This window comes from Capricornis sumatraensis, chromosome 8 (assembly GCF_032405125.1).
Source record: "Capricornis sumatraensis isolate serow.1 chromosome 8, serow.2, whole genome shotgun sequence".
NCBI classification, from domain to species: Eukaryota; Metazoa; Chordata; class Mammalia; order Artiodactyla; family Bovidae; genus Capricornis; species Capricornis sumatraensis.
The window spans coordinates 60169231-60181519 of record NC_091076.1 but is presented as its reverse complement, the minus strand read 5'-3'; the positions used below and the strand labels follow the sequence as shown (position 1 = coordinate 60181519).

The 12289-nt window shown below is 38.2% G+C and overlaps 1 protein-coding gene across 1 annotated transcript in view; it reads right to left on the bottom strand.

Annotated features, from left to right (window-relative positions):
* Window positions 1–12289, bottom strand: part of PPM1E (protein phosphatase, Mg2+/Mn2+ dependent 1E) — a 232851-nt gene that overhangs the window by 191522 nt on the left and 29040 nt on the right. The window lies entirely within an intron of this gene.

Here is a 12289-nt window from a genome sequence, read left to right as displayed (position 1 = left end):
CATCAACTCTTGAATGCATCATTAAAAACATCACTAGAACTATCTCTACATTTCCTATGTGTCATTAATATAAAGCACGTAAACAAAACTGAGAAGCACGAATTGAGCTAATTTACAAAATTAACACAGCAACTCTTTTATGGTTAGCTTATTGCTAAAAAAGTATTATAAGGGACTTCCCAGGTGGCATCATGATAAAGAATCCACCTGCAAATGCAGAACATGAAGGAAACGTGGGTTCAATCTCTGGGTCGGGAAGATCCTCTGGAATAGGAAATGGTAACCTACTCCAGTATTCTTGCCTGGAAAATCCCATGGACAGATGAGCTTGGTGGGCTACAGTTCATAGGGTCCCAAAGAGTCAAGCATGACAGTGTACATGTGCAAATTATGATATATTTTGTTGTTGTTCAGTAGCTAAGTTGTGTCTGACTCTTTTGAGAACCCATGAACTATAGCCTGCCAGCTCCTCTGTCCATGGAATTTTTCAGGCAAGAATTTTTGAGCTCCAGGGATATAGCAGAATTGAGTCCTATTTATTACACAGTTTAATAAATGTTTTATACCACTTGACATCATAGAATATCACTAGATTAAATGCATCTGTCTTACAGAAATGGCATTTTTCTTACCTAGAGGACTCCCTGATGAGATTTACTCATGATTAGTGAACAATACTTCTAAACTCCAAAACTTAACACAAGAACTGCTTCTGCCAAAAATTATTACATTGGGTACTTAGGGATTTTGAAACAAAACCATATGAAAAATGGTCTTGATTTAAATAGGCTTTTTCTATTGAAAATGTATCCTATGTGTTTTAAATTCTACCTTTTCTTATGTAAATAATAATTGTGTGTGTGTTAGTCACTTAGTCGTGTCCGACTCTTTCAGTCCTATGGACTGAAGCCCACCAGGCTCCTTGGTCCATGAAATTATCCAGCCAAGAACACTGAAGTGGGTTGCCATTCCTTCTCTAGGGGATCTTTCTGACCCAGGGATAGAACCCAGGTCTCCTGACTTGCAGGCAGATTCTTAACCATCTGAGCCACCAGGGAAGCCCCAATAATAATTAATGAGGACTAATTTTCCAAAAGGAAAAAAAAGTTTACATTTTTGTATAGCATTTTCTTTACATACCTGTTAGAAAAGAGGACTTAACAGCAACATTGGTAAATATTTTGTTAATATTACACATATTTAGTATTTTCCTTCAAGAAACTACAATTTTGGATCCTGATGACTTTTCCATAGATGGGAAGACAAGCCAGTATGAAATAACAAATACAGAAGAAAATGTAGTAGTATAAATACCAAGTATCTGAATGCAATTCATTCATGGAAAATCACAGTCAATATATTAAGTTATCAGTTCTCACTTCTTAAACTATAAAGTGATTCTTCCTTTATACCTATTCTGTTGCATGTGTAACACTCGAAAACATACACATTACACAGAAAGTCAGACACTGTTTATTGAAGAGAATATAATAATGTTTTTAAAAATATGAATCTTTTTCAATACTTAATTTCATAAGTCTAAAACAACATAATTTGTGAAACATTTCTTTAATGAAAGAGATCATATGAGTCTCATCTCCTGTTTAACAAGTTGAATCTGTTTTCACGAAAAGACTAAATCAAAATCAATATACTACTATATACGAGCAGAACAGTCTGAGTCTCACCCTAAAAAGTTATCAGAACTGCTTTGGATCCATATTTAATCATATACCTTTAGGTTTCCTATTCTTATAGGTGCAATGACTTTACAAAGACACAGGATAATGTATTTGCTTTCTTCTTATTAAAAGAAAAATATATTTCCAGATCCTTGATGATCAGAAAATGAGAGTAGTTTGTTTTCTGATTTATAAAACACTGCTGCTGCTGCTGCTAAGTCGCTTCAGTCATGTCTGGCTCCGTGTGACCCCATAGATGACATCCCACCAGGCTCCTCTGTCCATGGGATTTTCCAGGCAAGAGTACTGGAGTGGGTTGCCACTGCCTTCTCCACCTAAAACACTACTAGTATGTTAACTTTCCTCCCATTCAGGGCTGTTTCAATGGAATCACGTATTATCACAGAATATCTGGAATAAAATTATATCGGTAAATACAAGTGGATTTGTGTATTTATATGAAAATAATGGCACCATTCAAGAGCAATTCCAAGAAGATTCTGTAACAAGATATATTTTAACTAATATCTTTTCAAACAATTTTTGAGTATAAAAGAACTATAATACCTGTTCATATTTGAAAATTGTAAAAAAAAAAATAGATGGCCTAATCTTTAAAAAATCAAATTTATAACGATAACCCTGTATGCGAGACAGCAAAGAGAGACACAGATGTATAGAACAGTCTTTTGGACTCTGTGGGAGAGGGAGAGGGTGGGATGATTTGGGAGAATGGCAATGAAACATGTATAATATCATATAAGAAACAAATTGCCAGTCTAGGTTCGATGCAGGGTACAGGATGCTTGGGGCTGGTGCACTGGGATGACCCAGAGGGATGGTGTTGGGGGGGAAGTGGGGGGCGGTTCGGGATTGAGAACACGTGTACACCCATGGCAGATTCATGTTGATGTGTGGCAAAACCAATACAATATTGTAAAATAATAATAATAAATCAAATTTATTATAATAATGAAACAAGTAAATCACAACATGTGAATTCAAAACTATTTTTATGTACTTGAATTACCACCCTCCTTCTCTTACAACCTCTATGTCTTCCAAAGATCTATAAAATATTGATGAACTATATAGAATAATTCACTAAAAGCTGGATTGAATCTAGTTTGAGAGAAATGTTTTGGTGGGAGTAAGAAAATAAAACAGGATGTCAGAGGGAATATCCTTAGTCACTGGTGGGATAACAGCAAAAGCTATAAAACTTAATTAACACTCTCAATTAATTAGTATCTTAATTAATCAAAAAGAGAAAACAGGGATGAGGCAGAAGTACATTTGAAGAAATAATAACCAAAAATTTCCCAAATTTTGGAAAGACATAAATTTTGCAGGATACAAGATGCTTGGGGCTGGTGCACTGGGATGACCCAGAGGGATGGTACGGGGAGGGAGGTGAGAGGGGGATTCAGGATGGAGAGCACATGTAAACCCATGGTGGATTCATGTTTATGTATGGCAAAACCAATACAATATTGTAAAGTAAAAAAAAAAAGAAAAAAAAAGTGTAGTGAACCCTAAATAGGAGAAATACATAGATAACCCTGTCAAGGCACATCATAGTCAACTTGATGAAAATCAAATATGACAAGAAATTCTTAAAACCTGCCAGAAAAAAAGTCACACAATTTATCTGACTGAGAAGACCAAATGATATCCTTTAAAAAAATAAAATAAAATAAAAACTGTTAACCCACAATTAATATCCATTGACAGTATCTTTCAAGAATGACAAAAGAACGAGAAAATGTTTTTCTAGATAAGTGAAAACTAGAAAATCTGTTTCTGCAGCACAAGAAATGCTAAAGGCAGTTCTATGGACTACAGAAAGAAGAAAATTTGGAACTTCAGAACTGAAAATGATAACTATGTGAGCAAATAAAGACAAATTTCTCTTAGTTTCTTTAAATACAAATGATTGCTGAAATCATATTTTAACAATTATGTGTACACAATACACAGAACAACTGTATCATACAGGATGATGAAAGGGGTAAATGAACCTATAAATTGCTCAGTTATTAATATTAGCCTTAAATAAACTACAAAGAGTTAAAGATACACACTGTAATCCACGGATCAAATATTAAGTAACTAATGCAGAGAGATACAGATTTAAAAGCCAATAGATAAGGAAGACTTACACAAGGATATATAGGAGAAGGCAATGGCACCACATTCCAGTACTCTTGCCTGGAAAATCCCATGGACGGAGGAGCCTGGTAGGCTGCAGTCCATGGGGTCGCGAAGAGTCAGACACGACTGAGCGACTTCCCTTTCACTTTTCACTTTCATGCATTGGAGAAGGAAATGGCAACCCACTCCAGTGTTCTTGCCTGGAGAATCCCAGGGATGGGGGAGCCTGCTAGGCTGCCATCTATGGGGTCACACAGAGTCGGACACGACTGGAGCGACTTAGCAGCAGCAGCAGCAGAGCATGCAAAATTAATCTGTAGTAGAAGAGAGTCATGGTTCCTCAGGGAGATGCAGATGGGGACTGACAGAGAAAGGACATGAAGAAACAGTCTACAATCATGTTGCTGTTGTTCAATTGCCAAGTCATGTCCAATTCTTTGCAACCCCAAGGAAGGCGGCATGCCAGACTTCCCTGTCCTTCACCATCTCCCAGAGTTTGCCCAAGTACATGCACACTGAATCAGTGATGCCATCCAATCATCTGATCCTCTGTTGCCCTCTATTCCTTCTGCCCTCAATCTTTGCCTGGTGGCTCAGACGGTAAAGTGTCTGCCTGCAACGCGGGAGACCCAGGTTCGATTCCTGGGTCAGGAAGATCCCCTGCAGAAGGAAATGGCAATCCACTCCAGCACTCTTGCCTGGAAAATCCCATGGACAGAGGAGCCTGACAGGCTACAGTCCATGGGGTTGCAAAGAGTAGGACACAACTGAGCGACTTCACTTTCACTTTCAATCTTTCCCAGCATCAGGGCCTTGTCCAATGAGTTGGCTCTTCGCATCAGGTGGCCAAAGTGTTGGAGCTTCAGCTTCAGCATTAGTCCTTCCAATGAGTATTCAGAGTTGATTTCCTTTAGGATGGACTGGTTTGATCTCTTTGCTGTCTAAGGGACTCTCTAAAGTCTTCTCCACCACCACAGTTCAAAAGCATCAATTCTTTGGTGCTCTACCTTCTTTATGGTCCAGCTCTCACATCCATACATGACTACTGGAAAGACCACATCCTTGACTATACAGACCTTTGTCAGCAAGGTGATGTCTTTGCTTTTTACTGGTGTGGTTTGCCATTCCCTCCGCCAATGGATCACATATTGTCAGAACTCTCTCCTATGACCCGTCTGTCTTGGCAGGCCCTGCACAGCATGGTTCATAGCTTCACTGAGTTACTCAAGCCCCTTCACCACAAGGCAGTGATCCAATGAAGGGGCCAGAATAACTGTAATGTTCTAATCTGGATATGGGTTTGAGTTATTAGATGCATACATTTGTCAAAATTCACCAAAATTCATAAGGTTAAGATTTATAGATTATATTATTGTGAATTTTACTTGAAATAAAGTAAATAAATATTTAACTGTAGTAACATTTTCTTGTTTATTAGATATTTAGGAGCAAAATCTGAAACTTTATTATTTTTTAATACTTGATTTTTAACTTTCAAAACAATTTTAATTCACACCACACAGCACATAGGACCTTAGTTTTCTGACAAGGGATTGAACCCACATCACTTGCAGTGAAAGCATGGAGTTTTAACCACGGTATTGATAGGGAAGTCCTGAAACTTAAATTGCAACCAAAAATAAGATGGACAGAAGGTCATAAATGGATAAAACATGACAAAGGAAATACAGTAAAACATTAATTGTAGAATCAAAAATATGGGTGTTTACTGTTCAATTCTGATCATGGCGTCTGGTCCCATCACTTCATGGGAAATAGATGGGGAAACAGTGGAAACAGTGTCAGACTTTATTTTTTTGGGCTCCAAAATCACTGCAGATGGTGACTGCAGCCATGAAATTAAAAGACACTTACTCCTTGCAAGGAAAGTTATGACCAACCCAGATAGCATATTCAAAAGCAGAGACATTACTTTGCCAACAAAGGTCCGTCTAGTCAAGGCTATGGTTTTCCCAGTAGTCATGTATGAATGTGAGAGTTGGACTGTAAAGAAAGCTGAGCGCCAAAGAATTGATGTTTTTGAACTGTGGTGTTGGAGAAGACTCTTGAGAGTCCCTTGGACTGCAAGGAGATCCAACCAGTCCATCTTAAAGGAGATCAGTCCTGGGTGTTCAATGGGAGGACTGATGCTAAAGCTGAAACTCCACTACTTTGGCCATCTCATGTGAAGAGCTGACCCACTGGAAAAGACTCTGATGCTGGGAGGGACTGGGGGCAAGAGGAGAAGGGGACAACAGAAGATGGGATGTCTGGATGGCATCACCAACTTGATGGACATGAGTTTGAGTAAACTCCAGGAGTTGGTGATGGACAGGAAGGCTGGCGTGCTGCGATTCATGGGGTCGCAAAGAGTCAGACACGACTGAACAACTGAGCTGAACTGTTCACTTCTACCTAACTACGCATAAAGTAAAATAAAAACTCAGGAAAGAGAAATACACTTAAATTGCAATCTTCCAGGAACTTTTAAGAGAGGAAGGAGACTTAAAATGGCTTCTTATACATAAGGAGAAAGGAGAGGGAAGCCTAATCAAGGGAAGGGGAAAGATGCATGCAAAGAAAGACACAGAGGTGGGAGTAACAATCGTTTGTGAGCGAGAATCAGGCAAGGAAGTAGTGTTGGGTGTAAACTGAGTAGAGAATTACTCCCTGGACCATATTAAAATGAAATTAGGCAGACAGGTCACAAGAGTAATAATGGAAAATAGAATAGGTAAGGGTTACACAGGACATTGCCAGAATAACAGACTTCATCCAGACCTTAGCTTCCTTCTAGTAAGTAGGCCCACTTCTGCGCTTCTAGGCATCTGGCCCTCTCATCATCTGCCTAACCATCATGATTAAGTTCCCAAAATTCAAAGGCCTAGTGCTCACAAATAATATCTGGAAGGAAAATATTGTCCCATTCACATGAGCCCTGGGTGCAAATATTCAGCCAGTCCAGAAAATCTGCAATTGTGCGCTTGAATAGAATGTGGATTGCATCAGGTGGCCAAAGTACTAGAGTTTCAGCTTCAGCATCAGTCCTTCCAATGAACACTCAGGACTGATCTCCTTTAGGATGGGCTGGCTGCTTGCTGTTCAAGGCACCCTCAAGAGTATTCTTCAATACCGCAATTCAAAAGCATCAATTCTTCGGCACTCAGTTCTCTTTATAGTCCAACTCTCACATCCATACATGACTACTGGAAAAACCATAGCCTGACTAGACGGACCTTTGTTGGCAAAGGAATGTCTCTGTTTTTGTATATGCTGTCTAGGTTGGTCATAACTTTCCTTCCAAGGAGTAAGCGTCTTTTAATTTCATGGCTGCAATCACCATCTGCAGTGATGGAGCCCCAAAAAACAAAGCCTGACACTGTTTCCACTATTTCCCCATCTATTTCCCATGAAGTGATGGGAACAGATGCCATGATCTTTGTTTTCTGAATGTTGAGCTTTAAGCCAACTTTTTCACTCTCCTCTTTCACTTTCCTCAAGAGGCTTTTTAGTTCCTCTTCACTTTCTGCCATAAGGGTGGTGTCATCTGCATATCTGAGGTTATTGATATTCCCCCTGGCAATCTTCATTCCAGCTTGTGCTTCTTCCAGTCCAGAGTTTCTCATGATGTACTCTGCACATAAGTTAAATAAGCAGGGTGACAATATACAGCCTTGACATACTTCTTTTCCTATTTGGAACCAGTCTGTTGTTCCATGTCCAGTTTTAACTGTTGCTTCCTGACCTGCATACAGATTTCTCAGGAGGCAGGTCAGGTGGTCTGGTATTCCCATCTCTTTCAGAATTTTCCAGTTTATTGTGATCCACACAGTCAAAGGCTTTGGCATAGTCAAGAAAGCAGGAATAGATGTTTTTCTGGAACTCTCTTGCTTTTTCGATGATCCAGTGGATGTTGGCAATTTGATCTCTGGTTCCTCTACCTTCTGTGTGTACAGTTCTGTGTATTCTTGCCATCTCTTCTTAATATCATCACTTCTGTTAGGTCCATACCATTTCTGTCCTTTATTGTGCCCATCTTTGCATGAAATGTTCCCTTGGTATCTCTACTTTTCTTGAAGAGATCTCTAGTCTTTCCCATTCTATTGTTTTCCTCTATTTCTTTGCACTGATCACTGAGGAAGGCTTTCTCATCTCTCCTTGCTACTCTTTGGAACTCTGCATTGAAATGGGTATATCTTTCCTTTTCTCCTTTGTTTTTCGTTTCTCTTCTTTTCACAGCTATTTGTAAGGCCTCCTCAGACAGCCATTTTGCTTTTTTGCATTTCCTTTTCCTGGGGATGGTCTTGATCCCTGTCTCCCGTACAATGTCACGAACCTCCGTCCATAGTTCTTCAGGCACTCTGTCTATCAGATATAGTCCCTTAACTCTATTTCTCATTTCTACTATATAATCGTATAGGGATTTGATTTAGGTCATACCTGAATGGTCTAGTGGTTTTCCCTACTTTCTTCAATTTAAGTCTGAATTTGGCAGTAAGGAGTTCATGATTTGAGCCACAGTCAGCTCCCGGTCTTGTTTTTGCTGACTGTATAGAGCTTGTATATCTTGCTATACAAGATGCACAAGGAGGAACATTTTCCTGCTAAGAAGTAAATCTTAATTTTGGGGGAGTTATAGAATTCTTTAAGATTCTAGTAAAAGTTCTTTACTAATACTTCGGCAGATATTAAGCATATATGCCATAAACTGGAGATAGAGTTAAGAACAGAACAGATACATTCTCTACCTTCATGAAATGTATAGTTGAGCTGGGAAGATAAAAATTAGTAAACAATTGTAGTTTGGCTTCTCTGATCATCTAAATTAGGTTTTCCCTTTATTCCTGTTCATGTCTACTCCTAAATTTGGTTGCCTGAAACAATTCATTCTCTCTTAAGATTCTATGGGTTCACAAGGCTTAGCTATGTATTTCTCACCTGATCTTCTCACATGTAGTTGCAGTCAGATGGTACTAGAGAATGAAGTCATCTAAAGGCTCAGCTGGACCGGAAACAGGGCTCACTCACATGGCAAGTTGACATTATCAAAGCTCAGCTGGAACTATGGAGGACCTACACAAACCGTCTCCATGTGGCTTGAGTTTTTCACAATTTAGTGGCTGGGTTTCCCAAAAGAAAACATTCTAAGAGACCCAAGTAGAAACTGCAAAGCTTCTTTAGAGTCGGTCTCAAAAGTTCCAAAACATCACTTTTTCCACATTGTTTTGGTCAAGAAATTAAAGTCAGCTCAGACTCAAGGTGAGAAGAACAGACACCTCTTCTTGGAATGAAAAACAGTACGCATGTATACAAAGGGAAGGAACTGACGGTGTCTACCACAGACTATCCTAATTGGCCATTTGTTTAGAATTTGCCTTTCCCATCAGACACAAAGACAGAAACCACATTTACTTTTTCAATGATCCATATATCACAGAATCTGGCACATAGTAACTCCTTGATAAATGCTCAATTAATTCATTTATTCCGTAACAATTTTACAAGTACACAAGACTTGTGCTAGAATGATAATTCTGTAGTGCTGGCCCTCAAGAAGCTTACTTTCTGGTGGCAAAGATAAAAACAAAGTAACAAAACTCTGAAATTGGACCACTATCTTATACCATACATAGAAGTTAACTCAATGGATTAAGATTTGAAGATAAGACCTGAAACCATAAAACTCCTAGAAGAAAACATAAACAGTAAATTCCTTGGCACTGGTCTTGAGGATTTTTCGGATTTGACACTAAAAGCAAGGCAACAAAGCAAAAATAAACAAATGGCACTACATCACACCAAGTCTTCTGCACTGTAACAAAATGAAAAGGCAAACTACTGAATGGGAAAAAAATATTTGCAAATCATGTATCTGACAAGGGGTTCATATTTTAAAACATATAAAGAACTCATACAACACAGAAGCAAAGAACACCAATGTGATTTTTAAAATGGGCAGAGGATCTTAACAGACATTTTCCCAAAGAAGAGGTCAATAGGTACATGAAAAGATGCTCAACATCACTAATCAGGGAGATGCAAATCAAAACTATAATGAAGTATTACATATGTTCAAATACCTATTATCTAAAAGACAATAACAAGTATTGGCAAGGAAGTGAAGGAAAAGGAACTCTTGTACACTGTTGGTAGGAATGTCAATTGGTATAGTCACTATGGAAGAAAGCATGGAGATTCCTCAAAAAAATAAAATGGAACTATCATAAATGAAAACACTACCTCAACAAGATATCTGCACTCCCATGTTCACTGCAGAATGATTTGCAATAGCCAAGACATTATATAGCAACCTAACTGTTCATTAATGGATGCATGGTTAAAGAAAATGTGGTGTGTATTTTATATATATATATATTCAGCCATAAAAAGGGAATATTGCCATTTGCAGTAACATCAATGGATCCTGAGGGCATTAGTTAGTGAAATAAGTTAGACAGAGAAAAATATCATATGATCTCACTTTTCTGTGGAATCTAAAAAAATTAAAAGCTGAACTCCTAACAAGAGAAAAGATTTGGTGGTTTCCAGGGGCTGGGGATAAGGGTGGAAGAAAAGGGTGAAAAGAGTCAAAAGGTGCAAACTTTCAGTTAAGTCAGGGTGATGTAATTAATGTGTAGCATGGTGACTGTCCTAGTAACATTTTAAAGTTATTAAGAGAGTAAATCTTAAGAGTTCTCATTGAAAGAAAACAATTGTAATTATATGTGGTAATGAATGTAAACTAAACTTATTGTGATCATTTTGTAATATATATAAACAGCAGATTATATTGGCCTTCTGAAACCGTTACAAGTCAACTCTATCTCAAAGCACACACACACACACACACAAAATCTAGCTATTTCAAAATAGTGTGCTACATATCACATAGAACATGAGTGAGATGTCTAACCCAATTTTGAGGGGGTCAGGGTGATGGTGTCAGCGGTCAGGGAAAGGATCTTAAGAATGTCTAACTGAAGACTGAGAAATGAGGTCGCTTGACAAGCTGAGAGCATGGAAGTAGATATAGTCGAATGCTTGCCGAACGTCTGCAACAGGCAGCAGGGCTCATGTGGGTCGCATCGGAAGGCAGTAGGCTAGGATCACAAGCGCCAGGCACAGGATCACATCTGATAAGTAACCTCAGTCGGGAAAAAATCAGAGTAACATGACTTTGTTTAGACCGCAGGTAAATGTCAAGTTAACGAGAAAAACTCTACTGGATCATAGCTAATTCTTCTGATAAAACATCCTACATGTTGAGACAGAGAGGTTAGCTAGTGAATTTTGCAGAGTTCCTGGGATTACCTCAGAGACACATGATGGAAAGAGTGTAAATTTAGCCTACTGCTATTAAAAAAAAAAAAAGAGGTAAGCAGGAAACCCACTAAAAGGCCTGAACTAAGGTGGTTGTAATAAGAATAGAGAATCAGACATTTCAAAGAAATGACAGAATGAAAGTGGCGAATAACTGAATAGAAGTAAGGATGGAAAAGAATGAGATAAATTTTTAGAGTTTTAAGAAATGAGTTTTTCAAAATTCTAACAAGGTGCTATTTAATGAGGAAAGACGCAGAATCTTGACTTGAATGAACTAAAATGATAAGTGACCATGCTTCCTATGTTCTCTGGAAATAGAGATCAACAACAAGAGTTTGTATAAAGTGGCATTCTCATGCTTTAAAGAAAACTGTTATCTCTGAATATGGCAGAGCCATTTTTTTGGACTATTAGCATTTCAAAATTACTGTTTCTTTTCAAGTATCCTTGTATTCTTATAATTCTGATTTACGTCTTCATATTACAGGCTAGAGCAATAATGAGTTGTAGACAATTATTCAAATACTGAACACATTTAATAATTATACAATTGAAAGAACTACTAACAGTTGAACACTGTTAATTAAATATACATTAATAGGACTCAGACGTCTTGATCAGAAATGCTATTGTGTATATTCTCTCCCAAAGACTAAAATTTACATATTTAAGATATCAGGAAATTCTGACTTACATTTAAGTATCAAAGATTTCTAATTCATTTTCCACTCTCTTTTTTATTGCTCTGAATCGAGAAACAATTTCAGGGACTTCTCTGCTGGCTCAGCGGTAAAGAATCCACCTGCCAATGCAGGAGACAGGTTCAACTCCTAGTCTAGGAAGATTCCACGTGCTTCGGAGGAACTACGCCTGTGCCACAGCTACTGAGCCTGTGCTCTAGAGCCCTGGAGCAGCAACTGCTGAAGCCCATGTGCCTAGAGCCTCTGTCTTACATCAAGAGAAGTCACCACAATAAGAAGCCCACATACCACAACCAGAGAGTACCCCACTTGATGCAACTAGACAAAGTCCATGTGCAGCAACAAATGTTGAGCACAGTCAGAAATAAATTAATTTTTTTAAAAGCTTAAAAAAAAAAAAATTTCTGTATTGGTTATGTATGTGTTCTA